A 16,643-nucleotide genomic window follows, 5' to 3' on the forward strand; every position below is an offset into this window, starting at 1 on the left:
TGCCTCCGAACAGTTTTGGCACCTCACTCTATCCCTTGAAGTTCAGAATGATTGGCATCTATAAGAACTCAGAACTCAGATAGTGTTATTGATTCTCTTAGTTGAGTATAATGATTCTTGAACATAGCTAGTGTATGAGTCTTGGCTGTGGCCCAAAGCACTCTGTCTTCCAGTATTACCACCGGATACATACATGCCACAGACACATAATTGGGTGAACCTTTTCAGATTGTGACTTAGCTTTGCTAAAGTCCCCAATTAGAGGTGTCCAGGGTTCTTAAGCACACTCTTGTTGCCTTGGATCACAACTTTATTTCTTTCTTTTTCTTTTCTCTCTTCCTTCTTTTTTTTTCGAATTTTTTTTGTATCCACTGCTTTTTTCTTGCTTCAAGAATCAATCTAATGATTTTTTAGATCCTCAATAACAGTTCTCTTTCTCCTCATCCTTTCAAGAGCCAACAAATTCAAAAGACATATGCACTGTTCAAGCATTCATTCAGAAAACAAAAAATATTGTCACCACATCAAGCTAATTCAACTAGTTTCAAGGATAAATTTTGAAATCCTGTACTTCTTGTTCTTTTGTGATTAAAGCATTTTTCATTTAAGAGAGGTGATGGATTCATAGGACATTCATAGCTTTAAGGCATAAAATTTCAATTTTATTACTTATGAATTAAGAACAAGACTTAAAAATAGACAAAAAAAAATAAAAATAGAAAACAAAACAAAAGAAAAAAAAACGCAAAAACATAGGCTCCTAATGATAGAGGTTTTCACAGAGTTAGGACTCAACAACCTTGATTTTGAGAAGTGGATGCTCCCTCAGCTTGAGAGGAGAGCTTTTGGCGTTTCAACTCTTGGAGTTCACGCCCCTGCTTCTCTTGTTCCTTCAGCAATTTGCAGAGCATGCAGTTCTGATTCTGCTGTTCTTCCTTCAGTTGCTCCATAGTCTCTTGCAGCTTGGTGATAGATGCTTCTAGGCTGGTCCAGTAGTCAATTCTTGGGAATTCAGGGAGGAATTCCTGCGCCCTCCTCTTGATAGAGTTGTCTTGCATTTGTCCTTCCATTGACTTCTTGGTGATTGGGTGTTCAATGGGTATGAACTCATCTACTCCCATCTTCACCCCAGCCTCTTTACAGAGCAAGGAGATCAAGCTTGGGTAAGCCAATTTGGCTTCAGTGGAATTTTTATTTGCAATTGTGTAGATCTCACAAGCAATCACATGATGAACCTCCACTTCTTTTCCAAGCATAATGCAATGAATCATCACTGCTCTCTTGATGGTGACCTCAGAACGGCTGCTAGTGGGCAATATGGAACGCCCAATAAAGTCTAGCCAACCTCTTGCAATTGGTTTGAGGTCTCCCCTCTTGAGTTGGTTTGGGACACCCTTTGAATTGGTTATCCACTTAGTCCCAGGGAGGCATATGTCCTCTAGAACTTGATCCAACCCTTTATCTGCTCTCACCATCCTCCTATTAAAGGATTCAGGATCATCTTGCAGTTGAGGTAGTTTGAAGATTTCTCTTATTTTGTCCAGATGGAAGTACATAACTTTCCCTCTGACCATGGTTCTGTAGGTATGGTAAGCAGTTCCAGTCATTCTCTGCTTATCTGTTAGCCACAGATTAGAGTAGAATTCCTGAACCATGTTCCTTCCAACCTTTATTTCAGGATTGGTCAGAACTTCCCATCCTCTGTTTCGAATTTGCTCTTGGATCCCCGGATATTCATCTTCTTTCAGATCAAATTTAACTTCCGGGATCACTGACCTCAGACCCATTATTTTGTGATAATGGTCTTCATGTTCTTTGGTTAAGAACTTCTCTTGATTCCAAAGATTCTTTGGATTATTCTCTTTCTTTCCTCTTAAATTGGTTTGTTTTCCCTTAGGAGCCATGATCTTGATGAATCTTGGCTTAGTGATCACGGAAAAGCACACCAAACTAAGAGGTTTGCTTGTCCTCAAGCAAAAGAAAAGAAAGAAGAGAAGAGAGAAAGAGGAAGAGGAAATTCGAATGGTGTGGTGGGAAGAGGGAGCCAAACGTGTATTTATAAGGTGGGGAGGGGAGTTTTCGAAAAAAAAAGAAATTTGAAAAGAGATTTGAGAAGATATGGAAAGAAATTGAGAGAAAGGTGAGTTTTTTTGAACAAAATTTGGGAATGATTTGAATGATTTGAAGAATGATTTTGAAAATTTGAAAGTGAATGATGAGAGATTGAAATATATTTTTGTAGAAAAATATGGGTGAGAAAAGGAAAGTTTGAAAAATTTTGATTTGAAAACAAAATTGTGGTCCCCCCACCTTTCTGGCGTTAAACGCCCATTTGGTGCCCCTTTTGGGCGTTTAACGCCCAGCCAGGTGCCCTGGCTGGCGTTAAACGCCAGAAATCTTTTATCACTGGGCGTTTTTCTGAACGCCCAGGATGCTGCACACCTGGCGTTAAACGCCCAGAATGGTGCCCATTCTGGCGTTTAACGCCCAAAATGGCACCATTCCTGGCGTTAAACGCCCAGAATGGCACCCATTCTAGCGTTTAACGCCCAAAATGCCCCTTACTGGCGTTTTTTCGCCAGTAAGCTCTTTTTCTCTGCTTTTTGAGCTGAATCCTTCTGTAACTCTGTGAATTCCTTCATTTTTGATACTTGCCTCTGTAAGAACAATTCATACAACTTCCTAATGACTGGGTTGCCTCCCAGCAAGCGCTTCTTTACTGTCTTTAGCTGGACCTTTTACTGAGAATCACTCAAGTCTCAGTTTTGAGCATTCCTGCTCAAAATTGCCTTCAAGATAATGCTTGATTCTCTGTCCATTAACAATGAACTTTTTGTCAGAATCAATATCCTGAAGCTCAACATATCCATATGGTGACACTCCTGTAATCACATACGGACCCCTCCACCGGGATTTGAGTTTTCCTGGGAACAGTCTGAGCCTAGAGTTGAAGAGCAGAACTTTTTGTCCTGGCTCAAAGACTCTGGTTGACAACTTCTTGTCATGCCATTTCTTTGCCTTTTCCTTATAAATTTTTGCATTTTCAAAGGCATTGAGTCTGAACTCCTCTAGCTCATTTAGCTGGAGCAATCTTTTTTCACCAGCTAACTGAGCATCCATGTTTAGGAATCTGGTTGCCCAGTAGGCTTTATGTTCCAGTTCCACGGGCAGATGACAGGCCTTCCCATACACCAGTTGGTATGGAGAGGTTCCTATAGGAGTCTTGAATGCTGTTCTGTATGCCCACAGAGCATCATCCAAGCTCTTTGCCCATTCCTTTCTTCGGGCTATCACAGTCCGTTCCAGGATTCTCTTTAGCTCTCTGTTAGAGACTTCAGCTTGCCCATTTGTCTGTGGATGATACGGAGTTGCCACTTTGTGGCTAATTCCATATCTAACCATAGCAGAGTATAGCTGTCTGTTGCAGAAATGAGTGCCCCCGTCACTGATTAGTACTCTGGGAACACCAAATCTGCTGAAGATGTATTTCTGGAGGAATTTTAGCACGGTTTTGGTATCATTAGTGGGTGTAGCAATTGCTTCTACCCACTTAGATACATAGTCCACTGCCACCAGAATGTAAGTGTTTGAGTATGATGGCGGGAATGGTCCCATGAAGTCAATTCCCCATACATCAAACAATTCTATCTCTAATATCCCTTGTTGAGGCATGGCATATCCATGAGGCAAGTTACCAGCTCTTTGGCAACTGTCACAGTTACGCACAAACTCTCGGGAATCTTTATAGAGAGTAGGCCAGTAGAAGCCACATTGGAGGACTTTAGTGGCTGTTCGCTCACTTCCAAAATGTCCTCCATACTGTGATCCATGGCAATGCCATAGGATCCTTTGTGCTTCTTCTCTGGGTACACATCTGCGGATCACTCCGTCAGCACATCTCTTAAAGAGATATGGTTCATCCCAGAGGTAGTACTTGGCATCTGAAATTAATTTCTTTCTTTGCACGCTGCTGTACTCCTTGGGTATGAACCTCACAGCTTTATAATTTGCAATATCTGCAAACCATGGAGCTTCCTGAATGGCAAAGAGTTGCTCACCTGGGAAAGTCTCAGAGATCTCAGTAGAAGGGAGGGACGCCCCAGCTACTGGTTCTATCCGGGACAGATGGTCAGCTACTTGGTTCTCTGTCCCTTTTCTGTCTCTTATTTCTATATCAAACTCTTACAGAAGCAACACCCATCTGATAAGCCTGGGTTTTGAATCTTGCTTTGTGAGTAAGTATTTAAGAGCAGCATGGTCAGTGTACACAACCACTTTGGAGCCCACTAGATAGGATCTAAACTTGTCAATGGCATAAACCACTGCAAGTAACTCTTTTTCTGTGGTTGTGTAGTTCTTCTGTGCGTCATTTAGAACACGGCTAGCATAATAAATGATGTGCAGAAGCTTGTTATGCCTCTGTCCCAACACTGCACCAATGGCATGGTCACTGGCATCACACATTAATTCAAATGGCAATGTCCAATCTGGTGCAGAGATGACTGGTGCTGTGACCAGCTTAGCTTTCAGGGTCTCAAATACCTGCAGACACTGTGTGTCAAACACAAATGGTGTGTCAGCAGCTAACAGGTTACTCAGAGGTTTTGCAATTTTCGAAAAATCCTTTATAAACCTTCTGTAGAATCCTGCATGCCCCAGAAAGCTTCTGATTGCCTTAACATTGGCAGGTGGTGGTAATTTTTCAATTACCTCTACCTTTGCCTTATCCACCTCTATTCCCTTGCTTGAAATTTTGTGCCCAAGGACAATTCCTTCAGTCACCATAAAGTGACATTTCTCCCAGTTTAAAACCAGGTTAGTCTCTTGGCATCTTTTCAGGACAAGTGCTAGGTGATTAAGACAGGAGCTAAATGAATCTCCATATACTGAAAAGTCATCCATGAAGACTTCCAGAAATTTCTCTACCATATCTGAGAAGATAGAGAGCATGCACCTCTGAAAGGTTGCAGGTGCATTGCACAGACCAAAAGGCATCCTCCTGTAGGCAAACACGCCAGAAGGGCAAGTGAATGCTGTTTTCTCTTGGTCCTGAGGATCTACTGCAATTTGGTTGTAGCCTGAATAGCCATCCAAAAAGCAGTAATAGTCATGACCAGCTAGTCTTTCTAGCATTTGGTCTATGAACGGTAAAGGAAAATGATCCTTTCTGGTGGCTGTATTGAGCCTTCTGTAGTCAATACACATACGCCACCCTGTGACTATTCTTGTAGGAACCAGTTCATTTTTTTCATTATGAACCACTGTCATGCCTCCCTTTTTGGGGACAACTTGGACAGGGCTCACCCAGGGGCTATCAGAAATAGGATAAATAATCCCAGCCTCTAGTAATTTAGTGACCTCTTTCTGCACCACCTCCTTCATGGCTGGATTTAGCCTCCTCTGTGGTTGGACCACTGGTTTGGCATTATCCTCCAACAGGATTTTGTGCATGCATCTAGCTGGGCTAATGCCCTTGAGATCACTTATGGACCACCCAAGAGCTGTCTTGTGTGTCCTTAGCACTTGAATCAGTGCTTCCTCTTCCTGTGGATTTAAAGCAGAGCTTATAATCACTGGAAGAGTGTCACCCTCTCCCAGAAATGCATACTTCAAGGATGGTGGCAGTGGTTTGAGTTCAGGTTTGGGAGGCTTATCCTCCTCCTGAGGAATTTTCGAAAATTCCTTTGTTTCCACTGATTCTTCTTGATCAGGTTGAGCATCTTTGAAGATGTCCTCAAGCTCTGATTCTAGGCTTTCAGTCATATTGATCTCTTCTACCAGAGAGTTAATAATGTCAGCGCCCATGCAGTCATTTGGTGTGTCTGGATGCTGCATAGCTTTTACAGCATTCAACTTGAACTCATCCTCATTGACTCTCAGGGTCACTTCCCCTTTTTGTACATCAATGAGAGTTCGTCCAGTTGCTAGGAAAGGTCTTCCTAGAATGAGAGTTGCACTCTTGTGCTCCTCCATTTCCAGCACCACAAAGTCAGTTGGAAAGGCGAATGGCCCAACCTTGACAATCATATCCTCTATTATGCCTGATGGATATTTAATGGAGCCATCAGCAAGTTGGAGGCATATCCGGGTTGGTTTGACTTCTCCAGTCAATCCAAGCTTTCTGATAGTGGATGCAGGTATTAGATTGATGCTTGCTCCAAGATCACATAGGGCTGTCTTGATGCAAGCACCTTCTAATGTGCATGGTATCATAAAGCTTCCTGGATCTTGAAGCTTTTCTGGTAAGCTTTTTAGAATGACTGCACTACATTCTTCAGTGAGAAACACTTTTTCAGTTTCTCTCCAATCCTTCTTATGACTTAAGATTTCTTTCATGAACTTAGCATAAGAAGGTATTTGCTCAAGTGCTTCTGCAAACGGAATCTTTATTTCAAGAGTCCTTAGATAGTCTGCAAAGCGGGCAAATTGCTTATCCTGCTCCGCTTGGCGGAGTTTTTGAGGATAAGGCATTTTGGCTTTATATTCTTCAACCTTAGATGCTGTAGGTTTATTCCTTACAGAAGTGGTTGAAGAAGCCTTGTTAGAGGGATTACTGTCAGCACTCTCAGGTGTCTGATTCCCCCTAGGCATCTGAACGCCAGGATTGGGTGGAAATTGGGCGTTTAACGCCAACTTTTCCCCCTTTTCTGGCGTTTGAACGCCAGAACTAGGCAAGGAATGGGCGTTTAACGCCAGCTTTCCTTCCCTTTCTGGCGTTTGAACGCCAATAATATTCCTCTCTGGGCTCTTACTGTCCTCAGAAGGATTTTGAATAGTGGTTTGGTTGTCCTCTGTCAATTGTTCCTTGGTTGGCTTTTTACTCTTTTGAGCAATGTTATTCAGGGTCTTCCCACTCCTCAATTGAACTGCTTGACATTCCTCTATTATCTGTTTAGATATTTGCTGTTTTGCTTGATTCAACTGCAGTTCTATGCTCTTGTTAGCAACTTTAGTTTCATGGAGCATCTCTTTAAAGTCTGCTAACTGTTCTGTCATCAGGAGCAATTGTTGATTAAGCTCAATTATCTGTTCTTGAGGACTAGGGTCAGTGACTACTGTCATGACTTCCTCCTTTGGAGAGAACTCATTGCTAGAGTACAAATATTGGTTTCTAGCAACAGTGTCTATAAGCTCTTGAGCCTCTTCAATTGTCTTCCTCATGTGTATAGATCCACCAGCTGAGTGGTCTAAAGACATCTGAGCTTTTTCTGTAAGCCCATAGTAGAAAATGTCTAACTGTACCCACTCTGAAAACATTTCAGAGGAAAATTTCCTTAGCATACCTCTATACCTCTCCCAGACATTATAAAGGGATTCATTATCCTCTTGTTTAAAGCCTTGGATGTCCAGCCTTAGCTGTGTCATCCTCTTTGGAGGGTAAAAATGATTCAGGAATTTGTCTGACAACTGTTTCCATGTCTTTATGCTTGCTGTAGGTTGGTTATTCAACCACCTCTTAGCTTGATCTTTTACAGCAAATGGAAACAGTAATAGTCTGTAGACATCCTGACCCACCTCTTTATCCTGTACTGTGTCAGCAATTTGTAAAAACTGTGCCAGAAACTCAGTAGGTTCTTCCTGTGGAAGACCGGAATACTGGCAATTTTGCTGCACTATGATAATGAGTTGAGGATTTAGCTCAAAGCTGCTTGCTTTGATGGGAGGTGTACATATGCTACTCCCATATGCAGCTGTAATGGGGTTAGCATATGACCCCAGAGTCCTTTTAGACTGATCAATTCCACTTAGGTCCATGATGGATAAAATATATATTTTTTTATTTTTATTATTATTTTTTTTGATTAACGAAAAAAAATAAATTAAAATAAAAGAAAATTAAAATAAAAATTCGAAAATCAAAAAGAAAATAAGATCAAAGCAAATTGAGAACTGAATCAATTAGTTAATGAAAAAGATTTTGAAAATAGCAATTAAAAAGATATGATTGAAAAATTTTTATGAAAAAGATTTGATTTTTGAAAAGAGGAAAGAGAAAAACACAAAAGGACACCAAACTTAAAATTTTTAGAAAATCAAACACTAATTTTCGAAAAAAAAATTTTTTAAGGGAAAAACACAAAGAGGACACCAAACTTAGAATTTTTATGAATCAAAAAGGGACTAAGAACATGCAAATTCGAAAATTAAAAGAAAAACAAAAGCATGCAATTGACACCAAACTTAAAATATGAACTAGACTCAACTAAAAGACTCTAAACCAACAAAAATAAACAGTCCTAATCTAAGCAACAAGATAAGCCGTCAGTTGTCCAAACTCGAACAATCCCCGGCAACGGCGCCAAAAACTTGGTGCACGAAATTGCAATCACACCTTTGCAACTCCGCACAACTAACCAGCAAGTGCACTGGGTCGTCCAAGTAATACCTTGCGTGAGCAAGGGTTGATCCCACAGAGATTGTCGGCTTGAAGCAAGCTATGGTTATCTTGTAGATCTTAGTCAGGATATCAGAAATTATCAGGATTGATTGTGAAAAGCAAAAGAACATGAAATGGTTACTTGTTTTGCAGTAATGGGGAATAGGTTGAGGTTTTGGAGATGCTCTGTCCTCTGAATCTCTGCTTTCCTACTGTCTTCTTCATCAAACACGCACAGTTCCTTCCATGGCAAGCTGTATGTAGGGTTTCACCGTTGTCAATGGCTACCTCCCATCCTCTCAGTGAAAATGTTCCTATGCTCTGTCACAGCATGGCTAATCATCTGTCGGTTCTCGGTCAGGCCGGAATAGAATCCAGTGATTCTTTTGCGTCTGTCGCTAACGCCCCGCCTGCTAGGAGTTTGAAGCATGTCACAGTCATCCAGTCATTGAATCCTACTCAGAATACCACAGACAAGGTTTAGACCTTCCGGATTCTCTTGAATGCCGCCATCAGTTCTAGCTTATACCACGAAGATTCCGATTAAAGAATCCAAGAGATAACTACTTAATCTAAGGTAGAACGGAGGTGGTTGTCAGGCACGCGTTCATAGTTGAGAATGATGATGATTGTCACGGGTCATCACATTCATCCGGGTTAAGAACAAGTATTATCTTAGAATGGAAGCAAGCATGATTGAATGAGAAACAGTAGTAATTGCATTAATCCATCAAGACACAGCAGAGCTCCTCACCCCCAACCATGGGATTTAGAGACTCATGCCGTGGAAGATACACAAAGAAAACGTGTAAAGTGTCATGAGGTACAGATACAATGTCAAAAGATCCTATTAATAGTAAACTAGTAACCTAGGGTATATAGAAATGAGTAAATGACGTAAAAATCCACTTCTGGGTCCACTTGGTGTGTGCTTGGGTTGAGCTTTGAAGCATTTTCGTGTAGAGACCTTTTCTGGAGTTAAACGCCAGCTTTTATGCCAGTTTGGGCGTTTAACTCCAAGTTTTATGCCAGTTCCGGCGTTTAACGCTGGAATTTCTGAGGCTGATTTTCCACGCCAGTTTGGGCCATCAAATCTTGGGCAAAGTATGGACTATCATATATTGCTGGAAAGCCCAGGATGTCTACTTTCCAACGCCGTTGAGAGCGCGCCAATTGGGCTTCTGTAGCTCCAGAAAATCCACTTCGAGTGTAGGGAGGTCAGAATCCAACAGTATCTGCAGTCCTTTTTGGTCTCGGAATCAGATTTTTGCTCAAGACCCTCAATTTCAGCCAGAAAATACCTGAAATCACAGAAAAACACACAAACTCATAGTAAAGTCCAGAAAAGTGAATTTTAACTAAAAACTAATAAAAATATACTAAAAACTAACTAAATCATACTAAAAACATACTAAAAACAATGCCAAAAAGCGTATAAATTATCCGCTCATCATACCTGTATAAGCTCCAATTGTTCTTGTCCTTGGAGTGCTTGGCCGATGTAGGTGAATTGTTTTGGATTTGATGTCAGGGGAACCTTCTGGAGCTAATCTACTGGTTGGGGTCTTTCTTGGGTGTCCTCCCGAGGGTCGAGCTCTGCTAAGGACAGTACTTCATTCGTGCTGTAAATTGTCTTGACCTCTTGTTGATATTTTTTCCCCGTGTCCGATCTTCTTAGGCTTGCATTGTAGCATTGCCGAGCTTGTTGGCGATCTGAGTGGAGCGTTGCTATCTTGCCATCCTGTGCCTGAAACTTAACACATAAATGAAAGGTGGACACTATTGCCCTGAACATGTTCAGAGCAGGTCTTCTGAGAATAATATTGTAAGGACTGGGGCAATCAACTATAAGATATTGTGTATCTATTGTTCGTCTTAGTGGGGTTTCCCCCAGTGTTGTTTTTAGCCATATATAACCTTTAATTGGAATCCTTTCTCCTAAGAATCCTACCAGTTCTCCTGATGAGGGTTGCACTGTTTTTTCGGATAATTTCATCTTTTGAAAAGTAGAATAGAAGAGAACGTCTGCACTACTACCTGGGTCCAAAAGGACCTTTCTTACCAATAGTTCGCCTATTTGAATGGAGATCACCACGGGATCGTCTAAGTTCGGGATAGTCGAAGATATGTCTGCCTGGCTGAAGGTGATTCTAAGGTTGGTTGCATCTTTGTTGTTTTGTGGTATTGTTCCCTCGATTGCCAGCATTGCTCGGTAGCTTTGTTTGCGTGCCGAGTTTGTTTCACCACCCCCAGCGAATCCTCAGGATATGCAATTTATGATTCCTTTTGGTGGGTTAGGGTTGGACCACCTATTGTCATTTTTTTCCTCTGAAGTTTGTCGGCACTCCTCCCGGTCTCGGGTATCTTCCTTGCTTCTTCTCCCTTCAACATACATATCTAAGAGGCCTTGCCAGGCTAATCTCTCCAATAAGTCTTTGGTGATCACACATTCATCCATCGTGTGCCCATACTTTTGATGGAAAGCGCAGTGTTTGCTTTTGTCAACAAACCGTTGATCCTGGTAGCTTCCTGCTCGGGCTGGTGGGGTTAGATAAATCTCGGGCCCCACGGTGGGCGCCAAATATTCCGTTCTGCCTCAACCGAGGTATACGACTCCTTTTGCGACTACTCGGCTCTGGGGGAGAGCTATACGTCGCCCTGGAGAAAGTGTCCAAAAGAAACCTCGGTACTGCGAAACACGGCGGCGGGAGCACCTGCAAAAAGCACTCATATGCTCAAGTAAAAAAGAGAGTATTTAAGAAATCAATACGAGTAAATGAATGAGAGTGTATATGTGACCTGACGTTCACTGAGCTACCTAGTTTGTTTATATAGATGAGTGGCGTATTTTACTTCACTTTGTTTGTTCTGAGATTTTGTATATTGTTATTGATAACGGAAGAAATAGGTAACGTTTATAATGCTTAGTCAAATTGTGGTGGGGTTTCTCCGTGCTTAGCATTTTCGAATTATATGGTCGGTTATGATTTTTGGGTAATATTGCCGAACTTATGGAGTACTCGTCAGTAATAAAAGCAGGCTAGGCGACCCTCCAAGACTTGTGGCCTGGCCTACATTATAAGTTATCATAAAGTCTATGAAATATTGAATTATGATAAATCAACTATTTATGCATGCATTATCCGAAGAATTTTAAGTATATTTGAAACACTCATATTTTAATAATTTTAATACTTAATTTTAATTATAAAAAATATATATAATATATATTAATTAAAATTAACAGTTAAAATCACCGATTAAAATATCGATATTTTAGGTATGTTTAAAAAATTTATATTATAATAATTTGTTTTATTAAAAAATTATATAATTTTGTAAAATATATTAAACTTATTTTTTATCTTCTAACCATCAAGTAACTCATTTATGCAATATATAATTACTAAACAAATATATTTATAAAGGTTGTAACATAGGATTTTTTTTTCAAATAAATAGTAACACTTACTAGATAAAAAATTTAAAAAAATCTCGTGATCTGAGAAATATTGTGGACAATTATTCATATGTGAAATGTTCCTCCTAAAATGAAATATAATAGTAGGAAGAGTCTTCCGAAGACATAGTCAGGTCAAGAATTTGTACTTTTTTGGAGCATATTAATGCCAAAGTCAAAGTCAAGTCTCTCTATCCTCTCAATTAAACATCTTACTGGACCACAAATAATTACTACGAGCATCATAAACCTTTGAAGTTACACCAATCCAACACCAACTGACCTCTAAACCAACTTGAACATCTGAGTTGTAAGAGTTAATGTTGCTCTGCATAGACTGATTTAGAGGAGAATAGATATTCTCAAGGTTCCACTATCCAGATGAACAAAGGTCCAAGATCCGGAGATTCAAATCAGAAATGTGAGTATAATCCATCTCATGGCACAACCGCCTATTTCTTCTCCATTTTGAAAACCAAAAGTTCTATTCCAAATTCCCAATGCACCAAATAAAATCTTCCTTCAAGATATTCCAAACTTGACATATACTCTTCCAAACATAATATTCACTGTATCGAGCCTGACTAAAGCAATCATCTTTAGAGGAATGATATTTTTTCATCAACAGTTGAACCTATAGCACATCAGGATAGTGAAAATGTTGTCAAACTAGCTTTTCAAGAAAAGCAACATTAGCACAAAAAGGATCTCTAATTTTTGGATCCTAAACTTCTTAGGGGTGACCAACACTGATATATGCTTTAAATGTTCGTGATATGAAGAGTTCAAGTGTTATTTAGAAGATATTGCTTTACATTTTTAGAATGTTTTAATTTGATGTATTTTGATTTTATTTATTTAATTAATAGATTGGGTCTTCTGTTTGTGGGCTTAGGGTATTCTATATTTTAACCTAATAAGAGGTTATAAATACATCATAAACTAGGGTAGTGGTAGTATAGAATGATTTAGAGGTTTGAAAACTACTTTTTTTTTGTTTTGTGATGAAACCATAATGTGGACAATTGAGGTTGAGGAGTCCCTCTCTTGTTGCATCGGGGAGTTGGGTAGAAGGTTGAGAAGTCCCTTCGAATTGATTTCCAAACTATGGCGTTGACAAGTTAGGTTGAAGAGTCTCTTTTTTGTTGCGTCAAGAAATTGGGAAGAAGTAGAGTGATTCTCTTTGTACTCAATTTCAATCTATCCTTTTTATTTCTATTTCAATTTCAATGTATCTTTTTTTTATTCAGTTTAAATTCTTATCTTTTTTATTCAGTTTAAACAAAAAGATAAAGATTTAAACTGAATAAAAAAAAGAGACATTGAAATTGAAATAAAAATAAAAAAGATAGATTGAAATTGAGTACAAAGAGAATCACTCTACTTCTACCCAATTTCTTGACGCAACAAGAAAGGGACTCCTCAACCTAACTTGTCAACGTCATAGTTTGGAAATTGATTCGAAGGGACTCATCAACCTTCTCCCGATTCCCCGATGCAACAAGAGAGGGACTCCTCAACGTCAATTGTCCACATCATGGTTTCATCACGAAGCCAAAAAAAAGAGTTTTCAAACCTCTAAATCATTCTATACTACGACTACAATAGCTAAGAAGGTATTTATAACCTCTTATTAAGTTAAAACAAAGAAAACCCTAAAGGCCATAAACATAGGGCCCAATCTAGTAACTAAATAAACAAAATCAAAATATATCAAATTAAATTAAAACATTCTAAAAATATAAATTAATATCTTCTTAATAACACTTGAACTTTTTATATCACGAACATTTGAAACACGTATCAAACACCTTCCAATTAACTAGATTCAGTTCTGTACCATCAGCTTGACCCTTCCATAGAAAGTTCTGCATCATGGATTCTATCTTATTAGTTACCCCTTTAGGGAAGAGAGATACTTGCATGCGGTAAGTAAGAATCACAGTCACTACCAAATTGAGCAAACAGAGTTTGTCTGCCTTGTTAAGCAATCTCCCTTTAGATTCTTTTCTGGTCTCTGGTAGATTTGTGTTCTAGAAATAATGAGATCTTTCATCCCCACGAGTCTTGGACCACAGACAATGTGATTGGTATGACTTTGTCCTTTGAGAAAGAGCTTCGGAATATTTTTGGGTTGCAACGAATGTCTATCCCCTCCACCATTAATGGCTCTTAGATTCTCCCACAATTGGTACTTTTGAGATTAATTGTGATACTAGCTATCCTGATAATAGTGCTCGGATTGGTTTTGCCTATGTTAGTAGAGATTGGAAGGGAAGGTGGCAACGAGGCTGTCTAGGAACAATTGAGAGTCATAGTATTTTATAAGGAGAGTTGTTTGCTATTTTGAGAGACTTTCTTTTAGTCTGAGACTCAGGCAAAGAGATATTATATGTGAGACAGACTGTGTAGAGGCCTTTACTATTATCAATAATTTACAGGATGGTTTTATTGATCATTTGGTGTTGAAAATTCGAGATATCATATCTTAGAAATGGCGTGCTGATCTCTAGTTGATCTTGAGAGATGCAAACACAGTAGTAAACATCATGGCAAAAACTGTAATGAGGATCCTTTCTCCCCAAGTGAAGTTTCTATTGTCTTAAAAGGAGTTTGAGAGTAGTATTCAAAAAGATTGCCTTTCTTAAATAGTTTCTTATTTGTTTTTTCTTTCTTGGTTATTGTTTATTTTCTTTCCAGTCAAAAAATAAAAAATAAAAAAATCTCCGAATTGTTGTATTTTTCCGATGTTTTATAATTGAATCAATCAATTTTCATTCTTTTACTCTCTAATTCTTATTCACTTTCACAAAAGAAAAACTCTTCAACTTTCTCCATCTTTACAGCTACAAGACCACAAAATCCTCCATATTCTTGAGCCACCTTGCATCTCCATGGCAAGCTTATAACACCGCAATCATCCACGACAATTGCGAGTTCAACAACAACAAACTTGATTGACGCAGCAACAGTTATTAGATTACTCTTCTCTTTTTTTTGACTTCTGGTATATTATCTCATCCTCCATGTGTTTTTCTCACTTTTGTTACGTTGTACGTTCTAAGTTACTATTATTTTTGGTGTTTTAATTTAAAATCGATTTTATGTTGATTGTTGAATTTGATTAATTAATGGGTCGTATCTTCTTCGATTTGTTTGTGCATTTATATCGTTATATCAACTATTTTAAGTTTTCCCCTCATCCTTAAATCTTACGACTATTTTCTATATTAACTAATTTTTTTGTACGTTCATCTACTTAATATACTAAAACTGAGTTTTCCCTCGATTAATAAGGTTGACGTGTCGATTTTTCGTGACTCTATTTTTCTTCTAAAATGAACTTTTCTATTCTCTATTCTAAATTATTTTATAAAAAATATCTTTATTATATTTATGATATTAATAATGCACATTAATTTTAAATATTTTTAGTCATTAAATCATTTTAAATATTTATTATAATAATAATAATAATAATATTAAATATTTTTAATCATTAATTTTAAATATTTTTAAATATTTATTATAAATGTTTGAGTTTAATTCACTACAAGAAACCATAAAAACCAACAAATAATTACTTGAGTTTTTCATTATTCCTATATATAGGCTTTATTTTGTTTATAATACAGTCTATATATATTTATATCTGTTTTTTATATAGCAATAATATTATATATATATTTATCTATCTCTTCTTTTAACTTTTTTTTTAAATATTGGCACATAATTAATATAGATAACATATATATTGAGTAAATATCTCTATTGAATTAATTATAACGATTAATACAAGATAATATAAGAATAACCTAATTACAGTAAGAATTTGCATTAAAATTATTGACTAATAATTTGAATATAATTGATATAGTTAAATTGATATAATCAATAAGATTGAGAGTATAATTAGCAATTATATCAATTATAATGGTAATTCACGTGACTTCATATGCAATAATTTGAATTATAATTGCACCTAATTATACTTGAATATTATTTAATTTTAGATGTTTTATAGGTAAAAGTTATTATCACATGAATTTTCATCACTATTCAATAATAATAATAATAATAATAATAATAATAATAATAATAATAATAAATATAATTTATATAATTGATATAGTTCTAATTTTCATTCACATATAATAATTTTATTAGTATATATTCACAATTTTAATCGGTATATAATAATAATAATAATAATAATAATAATAATAATAATAATAATAATATTATGGACATAAGATTAATTAGTTAATAAATTTGGTTTTCCCCAACTAATGGAAGTGAGGTGTCGATTCCTCATGAATCTATTTTTCCGCCAAAATGAATGTATTATTTTTTCTTCTAAGTTTATTTTATAAAAATATCTTTATTAAAATTATACTATAATTAGCATTAAGTAATAATGCATAATTATACTAATTTAAAAAAATATATTTATTATAGTTATATAAAATCAATATTTAGTGCATGTTTGGGCGCTATTATTTTGTTAAAAAAAGATCTTTTTTTTCATGAAAAAAGATCTTTTTTAATTTTTTAACGTGTTTGGCAAATTTCTAGTAGTAAAAGTAAAAGCACTAGTAAAATAAAAAAAAAAGATTTTTTTTGAGAAGCTGTAATTTACATCTTTTTTTAAAAGATCTTTTTTCCTTAAAAAAAGATGTTTTTCATATAATAAAGAAACAAAAAAGTACTTTTATATTGTTATACCCAAACATAGTGCTTGTTTGGGCGCCATTATTTTGATAAAAAAAGATCTTTTTCTATTGAAAAAAGATTTTTTTTTATTTT

This window comes from Arachis hypogaea, chromosome 9 (genome assembly GCF_003086295.3).
Source record: "Arachis hypogaea cultivar Tifrunner chromosome 9, arahy.Tifrunner.gnm2.J5K5, whole genome shotgun sequence".
NCBI classification, from domain to species: Eukaryota; Viridiplantae; Streptophyta; class Magnoliopsida; order Fabales; family Fabaceae; genus Arachis; species Arachis hypogaea.